Genomic DNA, 19,379 nt, shown 5'->3' on the forward strand with positions numbered 1-19,379 from the left:
ATTGTATGGACAGACCACATTGTCTTTGTGCATTTGTTCGTCAATGGATCTTCAGTTGTTTCGATATCTCAGCTTTTGCGAATGCAGAACAAGGGAGTGCAGATATCATATGGAAGACCAGATTTCAATATTTTGGATGTGTTAGCTAAAGTGGGATTGCTGAATCAAATTGTAGTTCTTTTTTAAATGTCTTGAAGAACGTCCATATTGTTTTTTCATAGTGACTGCATCAGTTTACCTTCTCTGTTGGATAACTTTTAAAGGTGATTCATTTATTGAGGGAGCGGTGTAGAATCCCAGTCAGAGATTTGATTCCAGAAACCTTTAGATCATGAACTGGGCCCAAATCAAGAGTGGGACACTTAACCAACTGATGAAATTATATGTTCAGGAAGATCGGGCATTTTTGCTGGCTGGAGCAGCTACCCTGACTCCATGTTCTTTGTAGGAGAGAGGTTTGAGGGTGTGGAGAAAAGACAGATTTCCCATGGGAAAACTTAAGTCCATGTTTACAGTGTGAGAAGACAATGTATTCACAGTGTGGTGTGTGTGTGTGTACGTGCCCGCGTGCGTGTGTGTTTGAGAGAGACAGAAACTAAGGGAGAGGGAAAAACAAAGAGAACGAGACACACTCATGAGAGAGAGAGAGGTGAGAGAGAGAGAGAGAGATGTGTGTTTCCCCAGGAAACACGTGACACTGACACTGCACAATGGCCAATGTCTACTGTCAACAAAACTCATACTGCACATTTCCAAGAATACTGCCGAGAGAGACTCAGCAGGAACATTCAGTCCATGCTGGTAAACAAAGCCTCTGTATGCTCTGCCCCATGATCATATCAAGGAAGAATCCCTGAGTTATTCTTGAGCAGCACCAACAATGTACTGCCCTATATTTCTGTCCTTCTAAGTGTCCCTAAGGAGGAAAACATGCATGTCGTTCGTGTAAGAAGGTACCGGGCTGTTGCTGAGGTGAGCTTGCCTGTCTTTCCTTGAGGAACACAAGTTCTTTCTTAGAGTCTTTCCAATCAACTTCTGTTGTAAATATGACAGTGTACATTTTAGACGATATTGTTAGTTTTCCTGGTGTGGAGGGTGGTGAGTGGTTGTCTCTTGCCAACTGTAACTTTGGTCAGGGGACATTTACCACTGGCAGTGCCAAACCTGGTCAAAAACAGTGTCATAGAATCTTTTCCATCAACAGCAATTTTTTCTGCTTGTGTAAAGAGTTTTGTAGTCGCCATCCTAAGTGGTCTTGAGAGACACATCCCCAGAAAAACATCTTCTGACAGGGATCCTATTCATTTGCTTTTGTGTTCTTTGACTCACCCACTGTGCCCTATCTTATATCCTGAAGTCACCAAGAGAACTGAAAAGTGGGGCAAATACTGTATATCATGATCGCACCCTAATGGTGTTTTCTTTCCTAACATTCATGTGGCCGTAGGAGTACGGGAAAAAGTTATGAATCGTGGAAACTGTTGCTGAGGAATATGTTTGGGTGGTAATGTTTGTGGGGTATTCTTGTCTTCAGTCTGGAGAGCTACCCTGATTCCAGAGTCCTGGGGGGACTGGTGCTTGAGGGTGGGTGGGGAAACACTGACGTCCCAGGTGAAAAACTATGTCCATGTCTCTACACTATGAGAAAGATAATGTATTCTTTGTGTGCTGTGTGATTTTGTGTGCATGAGACTTGGGACGGTTCTGTATGGGTGTGTATGTCGCGTGATTGTTAGTGTGTATGTGTGTGTTTTTTCTTGAGAGACCCAGAGACAGAGAGAGCCTCACTCTGAAAGAGGCAGACATATTGAAACACAGAGAGAGATTTGGGTTTTTCCAGACGATATGTACCACTGACACTACACAATGACCAATATCTACATTTTCAGAATGTTCTCATACTGCACACTTCAAGGAAACCCATGCAGGTAACAAAAGCGTCCATGTATTCTGGCCCATGTTCATATAAAGGAAGAGTCCCTGAATTATTCTTCAGCAGCACCAACTAGGTGTTGACGTGCATTCTCTTTTCTTCTAGGTGTATAGTTGGAAGCATAGACCGTGTGTCTTTTTCAGACTGACTTCTTTCACTGACATGTATCCAGTTAACATTTATCCATGTCTTTTTTGGGGCTTGAGAGCTCAATTATTTTGTTACAGAATATTTCATTGGATGTATTGAAAGTTCGTTGTCCTTTCCCCTACTGAAGGACAGTATGGTTGCCTCTAGTATTGATGATCATACATAAACCTGATATAAGCACTCCTGGGTAAGATTTTGTGTGAACACAATCTTTCAACTCAACTGGGTAAATACCGAGCGATAACATTGCTGGATGATACTGGAAGACTGTGTTTTGTTTTATAAGATTTGTTAGACATCACCAGTGAAACCTTTTGAGGCTGGCACTTCCTTTATATGTTATTTTAATCAGTTTTTTCTTTTTTTTTAAAAAAATTTTTTTTTCTCAACGTTTATTTATTTTTGGGACAGAGAGAGACAGAGCATGAACGGGGGAGGGGCAGAGAGAGAGGGAGACACAGAATCAGAAACAGGCTCCAGGCTCTGAGCCATCAGCCCAGAGCCTGACGCGGGGCTCGAACTCACAGACCGCGAGATCGTGACCTGGCTGAAGTCGGACACTTAACCGACTGCGCCACCCAGGCGCCCCCAGTTTTTTCTTTTTTGTATTTAGTTTTAATTTTTAATTAGTTTGGTTCGTTATAATGCAGTGCAAAATTAGTTTCGAAGCAGAATTCAGTGATTCATCACTTACATACAACATCCAGGAATCATCACAATTTCTTTCCTTAATACGTGTCCACCCACCTCCCTCCAGCAACACTGTTCTCTATCCTTTTTTCCTGTGGTTTCTCTCCCTCTCTTTCTAAACCCCTGATTCCCAAGTTTTCATCTGTTTTTTTTTCTTAAATTCCACATGTGAGTGAAATCTCATACTTTTCTTTCACCGACTCAATTTCTTTGATATACATCTATTCAGAGCATATATTCCTCTTGCGTGGGTTTTGGTAGTTTGTGTCTTAGAAGGAATTAGCCTCTTTAAGCTATAACAGAGTTTTTCCAAGCATTACTTCAGAATTCTTTCAATGTCCATAAGATCTGTAGTGATGACTTCTTTTTCAACTGATGCTAACATGTTTTCTCTTTCTTCATGGTTATTCAGGCTAGAGCTTTACCAATTTTACTGACAAATACAAAGAACCAGCTTTTGTCTTGCTTTTTGTTTTCTCTCATAATATCCTGTTTTCTATTTCAGTCTTATCTGCAGTATTTTTTCCTCCTGCTTCTTTTTATATTACATTACTGTTCCTTGCTTTGTTTCCTAAGGTGGAACCTTAAATTATTCACTTTATGTCTTTCTTGTTTTCTAACACATGGCATTTAGGACTAAATTTCCCCCAACCACTGATGTCCACAATTTCTCATCAAATTATATCTTCATTGAAAATACTTTTCAATTTCTCTTGAAACTTCTTTGACCACTGTATTATTCAGAAGTGTATGATGAAATCTCCAGTTATATTTGGATTTTCCAATAATTCTCTTTATTGTGGATTTCTAGTTTAATTTCACAGAGGTGTGAGAGCATACATGGTAAGATTTCTACTCTTTTCAATTCGTTGAGTTGGGTTTTTATGGCCCAGCGTGTGGTCTCTATTGGTGAAGGTTCCATGAGAGCTTGAGAAAAAAGTGTGTGCTTCGTGAGAGACTCTGCTCCAGTAAATCTTGACTCTCCTTAGTAACTTTTCTGTCTCTTGGGGGCCATGGTTTGTCTTGTGTTTTTCTCTCTCATAAATTCCAGAAGAGTTGTGGATTGTTCAGTCTGTTCAGGCTTTTTCTTGTTAAGATGGAGAGAGGTGATTTCCATTGCTTCTTGCCTGTGGGGCCCTCTACTTTTGTTTGAACACGCCTTCATTCTCCTTTTCTCCTTAAGGGTGTATTGAACTCAATAAATTTGGGCACATGCTGCTTCTATTCATATAATTAGCTTTCCAAAACAGCTGAGAGAAACGTGCATGGACGTGTTTATGGACCACAATGCACATTTTCTTTTACATGTTTGCTGTTACCCCCACTTATAGTTTTACAGAAATAAAATAAATAAAGTTGCTTCCACTCAACTTTTTACCCTCTGCAGATGTAAGAACTTGGGAAATTAGTATTTTTTGTGTGTATGTGTGGGTTTCCTTTTTTTTTTTTATATCCATTGAGTATCCAGCTTTTCATACGCAACAGTAGTGTGTTGAGATGAAAAGTGAAATAATTATATATGTAGCTAATTGCATAATTTTTATGTAGAGGTCCAACTTTAAAAAATAAGTCTCTATTAATGTTGTTTTGATGTAATGCATGACTCAGATCTCCTGACTCTTCATCCAGAGCTCTCTTCAAAGGCTACACTATGGTCATTTGCATGACTTGGCAACAGTCTTAGCTTGAGGACTCACATTTAGAAGGAATCAATCATACAAGATGATACGGTTTCACACATTTGACAACACCAGTATGTTATGTAGATAGTGCCTCTTTTCCCAAGGCACTTGTTTTCATCCTGTTTGATCAGATGTCTGTTGATCCTGGGTCAGGCAACTGATACATTCTGGAAGCATCGTGCTCAATAATTTGGGAAATGGCCACTTACTGTGTACTCACGCAGTCACCAATGTCATTTTTGAGAAATTTATCTGACAACTTAAAAACTGTGTCTTAAGATAAAGTGATTATTTTTAGACAAAGTAGCTGTGTGTCATGGAAAAAACGCTGCCCTGGGAGCTTGGATCCCAGGGTTTGAATGCAGCTCTGTTTTGTTAGGTTGTGAGATATCAGACAATATAGTTCCTTTCTGATTAAACTTCCTGAGCTTTAACACCGCAAGCTTTACTTGAATTACTCATCCCACCGTCATGACAACTGTTGTGCTGTAATTTCTGAAGGCACTGTTCAGATGGAGAGATTGAAGCACGAAGATGAATGTGGACAAGCTCACAAACTCTTAACTGAAAAGCCAAAATGTGAGAACAGCCCCATGCTGGTATTCTGAGCTTTTGAATTATACTCCCCACACTGACAAAGTTGACTCGGAACTCCATGGAATCAGTAGGAACCAAACAAACTCTTTCCAAGTTCTGTGTATATTTCTGGGACTGCATGCATCTCTGTGGTCACATTGAGGACAGTGTTTGGCATAGCCATCATTGTGAAAACCACATAGAGGGTCCAAATCTGTCTGGTCAGCTCATAAAGAGACTGGGAGGGACAGTATCGAAATCCCTGGTAAATCTCTTTCAGTGCTGCGTAACTTCTCAGAAGCTGGCCATAAACAGGGATTCAGAGATATGCAGGGATGCTGTGTTCTTTGATAGCTTACCTCAACCCCAGAAGTGCTCAAATGCTGGAAACTACACACCTCAGCAAAAATGGCAAATAACTCAAAGTAGCTTTTGGTTATTAACCCAAAGTGCACTATCTTTTTTGCAACTCTTTTACAGAGCTGGGTTAGAGAATGTAACAGGTACCCATGTCTCACACTGTAATGAACCTTCCCATTTTTGGATGTCTGCTTTTAGCTTGGAGAGCTGCCTAACTCAAGGAATACACAGACGAGACAAAAACTGGATGGAAAAATATGGGATAAGTTATGGTCATTTTAATTCATTTTAGATTTTGAATTTTTTGACTATCTTCTTTTTAGGGTTTTTCATTATTATCATTAGTATTTTTATTATTGTTGAAGTATAGTTGACACAGTTACATCAATTTCAGGCATAAAGGATAGTGATTTGACAGGCCTCTGTGTTCATTATGTGCTCACAAGTGTAACTACTGTGTGCCACCATACAGTGCCATGATGGTTCCATTGACTAAAATCCCTATGCTGGACCTTTCAATACTGTGACTTATGCATTCGATAATTGGAATGTTGTTCCTCCCACTCCTCTTAATTACAGCCAGCTTTCAAAGGTATAATTCCAGTATTTACTGGAATCCCATAATGGATTATCTTTGTAACTGATTATTGGAAAAATACAATAGAATTATAGATTCCATAGAACAGTATAGAATGCCTTGCATTGAACTGAGCTCATCAATAAACAGGTTAAAATCACATGGAAAAACCTTACAAAATAGAATGCAGCCCGTGTGGATCTACAGAGGTAGAAATGGTTTTGCATGACATCATGAAGTTAGTACCAGTTAGTGGGGCTTCACAGCAAGCAGTGTGTGTCATGGGACCTGTTTTTCGAATCATAGAGCGTAGTTTGGTTCCATTTGTAGATCTACTATTTCACAGTGCTTGAAGTTGCTTTTAACGACAAAGCCAGGACTCTTTTTATCCTTTCTTGTCTGCTGTTCGTCTTGGCCTCTCCTTCCATGAAGAAGGGTGGCTCAACAGCAGTCATATGCATGATTTTTAACCATCCGCATCCATCTACAGAGTTCTCTTGTCCAAGTCAAAGGAGCTCTTTGAGTGATTCATGAGATACAATTCCAAGGGCTGGAAGCTACTCTGTGTCCTAGTCATCTCCAGTTGGGCGGCAAGTTGAAGGAGCTTCCTTCTGGCAAGACAAATGAAGAGACATCTCAATGGGCAGGGAGAGATTGGGACTCCTCATCACAGTGTACATTCAGGCTGTCCATATGTACACTCGTTCACGTTAACTAGATTGCCTTAACTGGAATGTCAAAGACTTTCTCCTTCATTTCTTCTTCCTCCTTTTTGCTTTCCTCCCTCAGCCGTTGCTGATAACCCAGCAACAGCTAAGTCCATGCTTATGATCCAGGCAATACCAGACAGTCTTGCCCCATATCCACACTAACACTGATTGCTGGGTAATTCCGGAGCAACATTAACAATGTTATGCTGTGTTCTCTTAGGAGGAGCAAAGGAAGAAGACAGGACAAACAAAATCTGCTTCTATGGTGAGCTTCCATGTCTTTGCCTGAGATAGAAATGTTGACTTCTAGGTTTTATTTTCGAGTGAATTCAGACATAACAATGTGACAGTGTATTTTTTAGAGGTTAGGTACCATTTTCTCAGGGTGGGAAGAGGAGTTGTAAATTGTACGCAGACTCAGAAGAAATTTTTGCTCCTTGAACAAAATATTTTTCTTATTTATTTATTTATTTATTTGTTATTTATTATTGGAGAGAGAGAAGGAGAGAGAGAACATTGTGATTGAGGGAGAGGAGCAGAGGGAGAGAGAGATTTACGTAGGCTCCATGCTCAGCACAGAGCGTGATGCAGACTCCATCCCTTGACCCTGGAGTCATGACGTGAACTGAAATCAGGAGTCAGAATTTCGACCATCTAAGCCACTGAGGTAGCTCATTGAATTAAGAACTTTGCAATTACTGCTTCAGTGGACTTTTGAGATTCATTCCATAGGAAAAGCTCTTTTCCACTGGTGTATTCTGTGCTTGATTCAGGGGCCTTGACTTTACTGGTTCTTCCAAATCTTTTGCTTTCTAATAGTCACTAAGAGAACCAATGACAAGGTACACATATTACGCTCATGGTGCTAGTTTTTCTGTAATTGCAGGTGTAATAAGCCACTGTAAATGGTATGTATTCTGGAATCAGTCTCTTGCTAAGAAAACTCTAGATTTTAAGGCAGGTGGGGCATTCTTGCTGTGTTCAGTCTGGAGGACCTTCTCTTTCCAGGACTGTCATGGGTGTGAAGGGGAAAGATAAACTTCCCTGGGAAAAATCTATCCATATTTCCACAATACAAGGGAGTCATGTGTTCCATTAATGTGTTTTGGGGAGAGTGTTCATGAGGCTTGGCGGTGTCTTGTGTGACTCTATGCAGTGTAATTGTGAGTTGGTGTGTGTGAGAAAGAGAGACAGCACCACCCCACCCACCCTTACGCTCACACACACACACACACACACAGAGATTTGTTCCCCCTGGGGATAGGTGCCACTGGCACTGCAAAATTGCAAATGTCTACCTTCTCAAAACAACTCATATTGCACACGTCAAGTATTACTGCTGAGCGTGGCTCAGCAGTAACATTAAGTCCATGCAAGTGACCACAAGCATCCTTATGCTCTGGCCCATGTTCATATCAAAGTCCCTGCGTTATTATTCTTGAGCAGCACAAACAAGGTACAGACGTGTAATCTGTGTCCTTCTAGATGTCCCCAAAAAGGAAAAGCGGAGGGCCGTTTCTGTAAAGAGGCAGTAGGCTGTTGCTGAGGTGAGCTTGCCTGTCTTTCTCTGAGGAACACAAGTGCTTTCGTAGTGACTTTCCAAAGAAGTTCTGTTGTAAATATGACAATGTATATTTTAGATGATAATGTTACTTTCCCCTTTGGGGAGATTTGAGAGTGGGTGTCTCCTGCCAACTGTAACCTTGGACAGTGGTACATTTACCACTGGCAGCGCCAACCCCGATAATAAACAGTGCATGGCAAATATTTCTTCAGCAACAATTTTTCCTGCTTGGGAAATTTTTCCTGCTTGTACGCATTCTAAGTGGTCTTGAGAGACACATCCCTTCTGACAAACAACTTCTGACAGGCATCCTATTCATTTGCTTTTGTCGAAATGGGCTCTTTATTGATTTTACCTTTTTCAATACTTACCACTCTATAATATATTGACTTTGCATGGACAAAACGTTAGTATCTCAGAAGGAAGTTCAGGCATTCCAGGAGGTGGGGAAAGGGCAGGGAGTGACTATCTGGGCCCACACAATCTTGCCAAGCACCGAGTTGTAACAGAACTTTTCTTCCCCAACATCAAAAAAGGAATTGCTGTGTGGCAGCCCACCACCAGAGTGGGAGCTTGCCTACTCATTGAGGACAGACCAGTCGTTCCTGACTCTGACCCCTAATGTCAGTCTCTTCCTGCCCCTGAAGTGAGGTGGGCTCTTTCCAACACCACCTGTATTGAAGTGAATTTGGGTTTTATATTCCCCACTCTATTTGACATTTAACCTGATTGCTTTGCAACGTGACACTTTTCTTTGGATTGCATTAAACTCACAGGGACACACCACTGTTTTATGTCTTCGGCTGTGTAGACATTAATATAACATACGGGACTAAAGTGGGAAGCCTTCCAGAGGTTGAGCTTTGAGTAAATTTGTGTGATCTCCAAACATGTAGCTGATATCTGACCCAAGTATAGAAATGTTTACATTCACATGAAACGCAGTCTATCACTTGTGGCAGCTGAATTTTTTCAAATTCTACTGTCACCTGGGAGTGGTGAGTTTGAATGTTTTGAAACACATCAGATTAGAAAATGCATTAATATTGAAGCCTCATGATGTCACATTCTGCTCTCATTTGTTTCATACCTTATTCTAAATATTTGAGTGGCCAACAGTTGATTTTATGATATTGCTGATGAACTCTGCACAAAGACAAAATAAAAACAAGTGTATTTGGAATCATGAGTCGGTCACAGCATATAATTAGGCTTTTCCTTCTTTTTCCTTTTTCTTTTTAGTGCGCTTTGGAATGTGTTCCACACTGAGGCCTCCAGCTTTGTTTTTCTTCCTCAGGAGAAATTTTGGGTTTCTTTGTTGTACCTGTGAGAAAGATGCAGGTGGTATTTGGATAAGGATTGCATTGTGTAGATTGCTTTGGATAACATAGACATTGTAACAATAATTGTAGTTGCAAACCATGAACATGGAATGTTTTCTCATTTCTTTGTATCATCTTCCATTTCCTTCTTAAGTTTTCAGAGTGTGTATCTTAAACCTCTTTGGTCAGGCTGATTTCTAAGTTTCTTACAAAGTATCATTGGTGCAATTGTCAATGGGATCGATTCGTTGCTTTTTCTGGGTGGGTGGGGGGATGGGATAGAGGGGGGATGGGTATTGAGGTAGGCACTTGTTATGATGAGTAACGGATGTGGTGTGTAAGTGACGAATCACTGAATTCTAATCCTGAAACCAGTATTGCACAGTAGGCTAACTAATGAGAATTAAATACGCATTTGGCATAAAACGGGGAAAACCATGAGCAGATGATTTGATCTTGCTGTTTTTACACCTCCATTTGGACCCTGCTATCCTGACACACACATTTTACCTTGGAGAACTGACCTCCCGCACACAAACCATTTTGTTTTGGTGCTGTGCTTAAAGAACATGGAAATCAGACGTAGACGAACATAGGATGTCTTGGGATAAAGAGTTTCCGGGGAAAAATCATAAAACACTTCAATTCCTTGATCAACTTAAAAAGGTATAGCTCAACATACAAGTTCTAGTTTATCTGAATTTATTTTATAGCGAATGAATTCTTTTCAAGACCAATTAATTCTTCTGTAAATGACGGAATGTTCTCGCCACACCATCATGCATTCAGCCTAGATTCTGCTTTGTTAAATTTTAAAAAGGGAAATCCTATATTCACATGTTAGAGAAGGGACATCAATGATGTGTGATCTGCCCATGACTATGGGCAAGCCATAGTCAGTTATAGGGTAGCGACGTCCAGGGTTCATTTATATGCAGAAGAAACACATCTGTATTCTCTTTGTGCCACTGTGACTTTGATATCTACTACAGGTGCCCAAATCTCACCCTCTACCAAAGCAAGAAATTTACCATTAGAGCACTGTGTGACTTTGGAAAGGATCTATGTCCTTCTGAAGGACAGATCTCTGAAGGCCCAGCAGCAGAAGCAGGTGTGGAAGGAAACTGTATGATTCTGAGGTAGAGTGCTTTTGCCTGGTTGATATGGATGCCTTCCTTCTCTTCTGGGCACAGTAGGTGGCAGTGGGGTGGGATGGTTGCTCAAGACCCACTTTTGAGCCGAACCTTTGCTGCATTGCCATGCTTCTGAAAGCAGGGAGCACACTCGCGCTCGTTGGGCCTGAGTGATGTCCTGCGTACCGGGTGGTGGACACAGGCCTGATCTTTCCTCATTGGCTCCAAACATTTGCCTGTTCTATGCATGTTTTAAGGCCTGTTTAAAGCAAACAGGTACACTTAGTGTACAGGTGTGGCTGAACACTCCCCACCTGACACCCTAAGCAGTGTTGATGGAGCCTGATATCACATCCTCTGGAGAACTGACTTGTGTGGTTCCCTATCCAAGCTCTCATTCTACCGTGGGGTGACTGTTCTGATCGAGAGACTAGGACAGGCGCAGATCACAGGAGGCGCGAAGAGTCCAGAGGATAAGGCTGGCCTCTGCCTTTTTAATCCATGGTTCAAATCCCTCCTATCAGGTTTTCTGTAGAAATGAGAGAGTCTAATATGCTGGGAGGAATCATGGCCACTTGTTCTCCATGTGCAGTCATGTTACTCTCCAGTCCCCGCATGTGCACTGACACACATACATTAGTGGCGTGTTCATGATAAAGGAGACCCTGGAGAAGTGACAAGAGGGTTCGAGCGAGCCGTGCCATGGGGCAGCAGCATCCATTTTCCTACCTGCATGCTCAAATGCCCAAACATGTGCAGGGAATTCCTGAAATTGGTAGGTTTCTGCTGGACCCAGGGTCATCCTTGGCCCAGACTTCAGAGGAAAGGACTAGGGTACTCTGTGTGTACCTGGAATTATGATGAGCTAACTTCCCTGAGTCTGTGAGGAAGATGACACAACGGAGGTTTCCAAAGAGAAGGATTTGATTTTCATAGGATTAGAGCATCCATTGGAAAAGATAAGGTGGCCTAGAACATTCCTTCCAACATGCTGTAATTTGGTGAGACAAATTGCCAGACACGTACCTGGTCCACTCCAATTTAATTTTTTGTTCTAGGAATAAGTATACAGGTGACATTATCACATGTCCAATTATCACATATGTTCACATATTCGATACAAACATATAGTTTTCCAAAAGCTCTAATTCATTTCTCTTAAAAACCTGTGTGCTACATTTTCCTTTTGGAAGAAGTTTCCTTTGAAGTAAAAGTCTCTATTTTAAATGGCCTGTTGCTGTTTTCCCCCATCCCTGCTGACCCATGGACCCCCCCACCCCTTTCACTTCTGTCTTCCTCATTGAACATCATCTCCTCATGGCACTGGTCACGTTTTCATGGTCACAAATAAAGATATAGTGCTGGGCACAGAGCAAGGATGGGTGGTGGTTAAAAGAATTCATACAAAATGAACCTGTATTTGAGGTGGGTCAAGAGCGTCAAAAGTGCAGGCCCAGGATGGCAGGCACGGAGCATTTCCCACTGACCTTCCATTGCAAAGCCTCCTGTATCTATCTGTAAATTATTGTCATCCTGATTTGTCTTCAATTCCTGCCAATTACTCCTAAATATTTCTGCATGCAAGATAGCAGGAAGAGGCCACAGGTGTATAATTATATATGGAATTTATAGATATTTTATATAATTATTAATTAATAGATAATATAATTATATAAAAATATATATTCTATTATATATGGAAATCATATATATATAATCCATATAATTATATATATTTAATTCACTATCTATCTACCTATTATTTATCCATTCATTGATTGATGGACACTTGGGCTGCTTCCATATCTTCGCTATTGCAACTCATGCTATAAATAAACAGGTACATGTATCCTTTTGAATCATTGTTCTTTTATTCCTTGAATAAATACCCAGTAGTGTTACTGCTGGATCATAAGGTTGTTGTATTTTTAAATTTTAATTTTTTTTTTTTTTTCAATGTTTATTTATTTTTGGGACAGAGAGAGACAGAGCATGAACGGGGGAGGGGCAGAGAGAGAGGGAGACACAGAATCGGAAACAGGCTCCAGGCTCTGAGCCATCAGCCCAGAGCCTGACGCGGGGCTCGAACTCACGGACCGCGAGATCGTGACCTGGCTGAAGTCGGACGCTTAACCGACTGCGCCACCCAGGCGCCCCATGTATTTTTAAATTTTAGAGGAGTTTCCATATTGTTTTCCACTGTGGCACCACCACTTTGCATTCCCAAGAAGAGTTTGTTTTCTCCACATCCTTGCCAACACTGATTGCTTCTTTTGTTGAATTTTGCCATTCTGACAGGTGTGAGGTTGTAGCTCACTTTGGTTTTGATGTGTATTTCCCTGATGATAAATAAGCATTTCTCACGTGCCTGTTGGCCATCTGCATGCCTTTTTTTTTTGGAAAAATGTCTGCTCATGTCTTTGGCCCAGGTGGGGCTTGTGTTATATATCACTTCTTTATCTACTTTGGATATTAGCCATTTATTAGATATGTCCTTTGCAAATATCTTCTGCCATTCCGTAAGATGCTTTTTCGTGTTGACTGTTTCCCTCACTGTGCAGAATTTTTTTATTTGATAAAAATCCCAACAGTTTGTTTTTACTTTAGTTTCTCTTGCCTCAGGAGACATATATTTGAAAGTAGTTGCTGTGGCTGATGTCAAAGAAGTTACTACCTGTGTTCTGTCCTAGGATTTCTATGGCTTCATGTCTCACTTTTAGGATTTTCATCCATTTCTTCTTTATTTAAGTGCAAGGTGTAAGGAAGTGGTTCACTTTCATTCTTTTGCATGAGGCTCTCCCTTTCCCCAACACCATTTTTGAAGAGACATTGGATATTCTTTCCTGGTTAGGTGAAGACTAATCGAATATATATTTCTGTGTGTGTGTGCATCTCGGTGTTTTCTATTCTGTTCTATCTTTTAAAACTCATGTAATTAAATTGAAGTTGAATAACATACAGTGTAGTATTGGTTTCAGGAGGAAAACCCAGTGATTCATCACTTACATGTAACACTGGAGCTCATCCCAACAAATGCCCTCCTTTAATGCCCATCACCCATTTAGCCTATCCCTCCACCCAACACCCTTCCCGCAACCCTGTTTGTTCTCCGTATTTAAGAGTCGCTAATGGTTTGCCTTCTTCTGTATTTTTATCTTCTATTTTCCTTCCCTTCCCCTGTGTTCATCTGTTGTGTTTTCTTAAATTCCACATGAGTAAATTCATATGATATTTGTCTTTATCTGACTGAAATATTGCACTTCACATAATACACTCTAGTTCCAACCACATTGTTGCAAATGGCAAGATTTCATTCTTTATCATCACTCAGAAATATTCCACTGTGTGTTTGTGTGTGTGGTGTATACCACAGCTTCTTTATCCACTCATCAGTCAATGACATTTGGGCTCTTTCCATACTTTGGTTATCGTTACTAGGGCTGTTGTAAATTTGGGGTGTATGTGCCCCTTTGAAGCAGCACTCCTGTATCCTTTGGAGTAATACCTATTAGTGCAATTGCTTGGTCGTAGGGTAGTTCTATTTTTAATTTTTTGAGGACCCTCCATCCTGTTCTCTAGAGTGCCTGCACCAGTTTGCATTCCCACCAACAGAGTTAAAGGGTTCCCCTTTCTTAATGTTATTTTTGAGGGGGGGAGGGGCAGATGAACGAGGGAGACAAAGAATCCAAAGCAGGCTCCAGGTTCTGAGCTGTCAACACAGAGTCTGACACAGGGCTCAGACCCAAAACTGCAAGATCGCGACCTGAGCCAAAGTCAGACGCTTAAGGGTCCTAGTCACCCACGTGCAAGGGTTCGCCTCTCACCACATCCCCGCCAAATCTGTTGTTGCCTGTTGTTAATTGTAGCCTTTCTGACAGGTGGGAGTTGGTATCTCATTGTGGTTTGCTTTGTATTTCCCTGATGAGTGATGTTGAGTATGTTTTCATGTGTCTGCTGGCCATGTGGATATCTTCTGTTCTCTTGATCTGTGTGTGTCTATTTTTGTGCCTGTAATACAACTTCAAGTCTGGAATTGCCATGAACCCTGCTTTGCTTTTCTCTTTCAGGAGTGCTTTGGCTCTTTGTGGTCTCTTATGGTTCCCTAGACGTTTTATGATTGTTCTAGTTCTGTGAAAAGTGATAGGGACTACCTTAAATGAATAGATGCCCTGGGGACAATAGAGCTTCCAAACATACTTCTTTTCCTCATCCATGAGCTCACATGTCTTTCTATCTCTTTGTGCAATCTTGGAGCACCTAGGTGGCTCAGTTAAGCGTCCAACTTCGGCTCAGGTCATGAGCTCACTGTTCGTGAGTTTGAGCCCCGTGATGGGATCTGTGCTGAGAGCTCAGGGCCTGGAGCCTGCTTCAGACTCTGTGTCTCCCTCTGTCTCTGCTCCTCCCCCCTCACACTCTGTCTCTCTTTCAAAAATACAGATTAGGGGCGCCTGGGTGGCGCAGTCGGTTAAGCGTCCGACTTCAGCCAGGTCACGATCTCGCGGTCCGTGAGTTCGAGCCCCGCGTCGGGCTCTGGGCTGATGGCTCAGAGCCTGGAGCCTGTTTCCGATTCTGTGTCTCCCTCTCTCTCTGCCCCTCCCCCGTTCATGCTCTATCTCTCTCTGTCTCAAAAATAAATAAACGTTGAAAAAAAAATTAAAAAAAAAATACAGATTAAAAAAATTAAAAAAAACTTTGTGCCATCTTGGATTTCTTTCATCAGTGTTTTATAAATTTCAGGGTATGGTCTTTCTTCTGTTTGGTTCTTCATTCTTGACATGTCATTCTGCTGAGTGCAACTGTAAATGAGATTGTTTTCTTAACGTCTCTTTCTGTGGCTTCATTGTTAGTCTTTGGAAATGCAACACATTTCTGTATATTGATTTTGGATCCTGAGACTTCACTGAATTCACCTATCGGTCCTAGCTATTTTTATTGTGGAGTCTTAGGGTTTTATATATATATTATCCTGTCGATAGTGAGAGATTTACTTCTTCCACACTGATTTGGATTTCTTTTCTTTTTGTTGTCTGCTTTGGCTACGACTTTCAGTCCTATGTTGAGTGAAAGTGGTGAGAGTGGACATCCTTGTGTTGTTCCTGCCTTACGGGAAAAGGCGTCAGTATTTTCTTATGAAGGATGATATCAGCTATGTTTTTCATAGATGGCCTTTGTTATGTTGAGTTATGCTCCCTCTACACCTACTGTGCTGAAGGGTTTGTTTTTTATCATGAATGGATTGTGTACATTGCCAAATGCATTTTCTGTATCTATTGAAATAATGCAGAAACCTTTCTCTTATTGATGCGGTGTATAACAATGGTTGGCTTGAGAATATTGGACCCCATTTGTGACCCAGAAATAAATCCTATTTGATCATGGTCATTGATATTTTACTGCATTGTTGAATGAGGTTTGCTATTCTTGTATTGAGAATTTTTGCATGTATGTCCATCAGGGCTATTGGCCTGTGCTTCTCTTTTGTAGTGGTGTCTTTTCCTGGTTTTGGTATCAGGGTAAGGCTGGCCTCATAGAATGAATTCAGTTTTCCTTCTTTTTCTGTTTTTGGGGATAGGTTAAGAAGAATAGGCATGAAGTCTTCTTTAAGGGTTTGGTAGAATCTGCCTGTGAAGCTATCTTATCCTGGATATTGCTTGTTGGAACTTTGTCATTACCAACTTCGTTTCCTTACTGATACAGGGTATCATTCTGTTCCAATTTTCTATTTCCTCCTGTTTCGATGTTGGTCTTTTAATTTTTTCTAGGAATTTAATCATTTCTTCTAGCTTGGCAATGTGCTGGCATGTATTTTTTCATAATATTCCTTTATGAGATATGTATTTCTGTGGTGTTTGTTGCTATTTCTCCTTTCTCATTTGTGGTTTTATGTATTTTAGTGTTTTGGGTTTTTTTTCCTGTGATGTCTGGCAAGAAGTTTATCAACTTTATTGGTTTTTCTCAAAGAACCAGCTTCTTTCATTGATCTCTTCTATTGTTTTCATTTTCTCTCTCTTTTTTTCTTTCCTTCCTTCTTTCTTTTCTTTCTTTCTTTCTTTCTTTGTTTCTATCTCATTTATATCTGCTCCAATCTTCATGATTTCCTTCTTTCTGCAGGTTCTAGGTTTGATGGTTGTTCTTTATCTAGCTTCTTTGGATGCAAGATTAGGTTGCTTACTTGAGATTCCTCTTGCACCTTGAGGTAAACCTGTATTGCTGGAACGCCCATCTCAGAATTGGTTTTGCTGCACCCAGCAGTTTGGGATCATTATGTTTTCTTTCTAACATTTTTCACTGCACTTTAAAAAGATTTAAATTCAAACTAGTTAACGTAGTAAAATAATGATTTCAAGAATATAATTTAGTGCTTCATCACCTGTGTATAATTCCCAGGGCTCATCCCAACTAGTGTCTCCCTTAATGCCTATCACCCATTTAGCACACCCCCCCCACCCAAACGCCACCAGCAACCCTCAGTTTGTTCTCAGTGTTTAAGAGTATGGCTTGTCTCCCTCTCTGTTTTTATCTTATTTTTACTACCCTTCCCCTAATTTCATCTGTTGTTTCTTAATTCCACATGAGTGAAAGCATGCGATATTGGTCTCTCAATGACTTTATTTCACTTAGCATAATACACTCAAGTTCCATCCATATTGTTGCAAATGGCAAGATTTCATTCTTTTTCGTCGCTGAGGATGAAAATCTTCCATTGTACATATATATCGCATCTTCTATATCCATTCGTCAGTCGGTGGATATTCAGGCTCTTTCCATATGTTGGCTATTGTCAATAATGCTGTTATAAACTTTGGGGTGCATGTGCTCCTTCAAATCACCACTCATATCCTTTGGATTAAGTACTTATAGTGCAATCACTAAGTCATAAGGTAGTTCCAGTTTTAATTTTTTGCTGAACCTCCATCCTGTTTTCCAGAGTAGCTGTGCCAGTTATGCATTCCTACAAGCGGTAACAAAAGGATTCCTCTTTCTCTGCATCCTTGTTAATATTTGTGCTTGCCCAAGTTGTTAATTTTAGCCATTCTGACAGGGTGGTATGTCACTGTGATTTGTGTTTGCATTTCCTTGATGATGAGTGATGTAAAGCGTCTTTTCCTGTATCTGTTACCATGTGAAACTCTCTTTGGAAAAGTCTGTATATGTGTCTTTGGCCCATTTCTTCACCGGATTATTTGCTTTGGGGGTGCTCTTTATAGATTTAGATCTTTCCATGAAGTTTTATTTTTTTTTATTTTTATTTAAAAAAATTTTTTTTTCAACGTTTTATTTATTTTTGGGACAGAGAGAGACAGAGCATGAACGGGGGAGGGGCAGAGAGAGAGGGAGACACAGAATCGGAAACAGGCTCCAGGCTCTGAGCCATCAGCCCAGAGCCCGACGCAGGGCTCGAACTCACGGACCGCGAGATCGTGACCTGGCTGAAGTCGGACGGACGCTTAACCGACTGCGCCACCCAGGCGCCCCTTTTCCATGAAGTTTTAAACTTTCTTCTCCTCCTCGTCCTTCTCCTCCTCTCCTTCCCACTCCCCTCCTTTTTCTTTTCTCCTCCTCCTTCTTCTGTCTTCTTTTTTCTTTCTTTTCTTCTTTCCTTCTTCCTTTATTCTTTTCCTTCTCTTCACTCTCCTCCTCCTCTTCCACCTCCTGCTTGTCCTCCTCCTCCTTTCTTTTTCTTCTTCTTCTTCTTCTTCATTTCCTGGCTGACACATTCGTTATTTAGTAGTAGGGCATTTAACCTCCATGTATCTATGGTCTTTGCAGATGTTTTGTTATGGTTGACTTTCATAGTGCTGTTGTCAGAGAAGGTGCATGGAATAATTTCAGTGTTTTTGTATTTGTGGCGATCCATTTTGTGACGTAACATGGGATATGTTTTGAGAATGTCTGATACGCACTTGTAAAGAACGTGTATTCTGCTGTTTTAGGATGGAATGATCTCAATATATCTGTTAAGTCCATCTGGGCCACTAGGTCATTTGAAACCATGTTTCCTTATTTTCTGTTTAGATGTCATGTCCATGGTTGTCAGTGGGGTGTTAAAGTCACCTACTTGTATTGTACAGTTATCAATTAGTTCCTTTCATTATTAACGGTTTAATGTCTTTGGGAGGGGTCCTAAGTTGGATCAATATATATTTACAAGTGTATCTTCTTGCTGATTCTGTTATGATATAGTGTCCATTTTGTCTGTTGTTACAGTTTTGGTTTTAAGATGTGTTTTGACTGGTATAAGATGGCTACTCCAGCCTTCTTTTGACAACAATTTGCATGACAAATCCTACTCCATCCTCTCACTTTCAATCTGCAGGTGTCTTCAGGTCTAAAATGGGTCTCCTGTAGGCAGCATGTGAGTGGGTCTTGTCTTTTAATCCATTCTGCCTCCCTATGGTTTTAATGGGATCATTTAGCCCATTGACCTTCAGAGTAATTATTGATGGATACCATTTTATTACTTGTTTTGTGATTGTTTTGGAAGACTTTCTCTGATCTTTTTCTTGACATTCTCTCATGTTCTCCTGACTTTCTTTAATGATATGTTTGGATTCCTTTATCTTGTGTCTTTATTAGTGGGTTTTGATATTTGGTATCCTTTCGGTTTGTATATAACCTCTATTATATGTAGCTGCCTACATTAATTTAGCCATAATTTGACGGAACCCCTTGTTTTCTCCT

Source organism: Puma concolor, chromosome D3, assembly GCF_028749965.1.
Source record: "Puma concolor isolate L17-30 chromosome D3, mPumCon1.1.hap2, whole genome shotgun sequence".
Classification (NCBI taxonomy): Eukaryota; Metazoa; Chordata; class Mammalia; order Carnivora; family Felidae; genus Puma; species Puma concolor.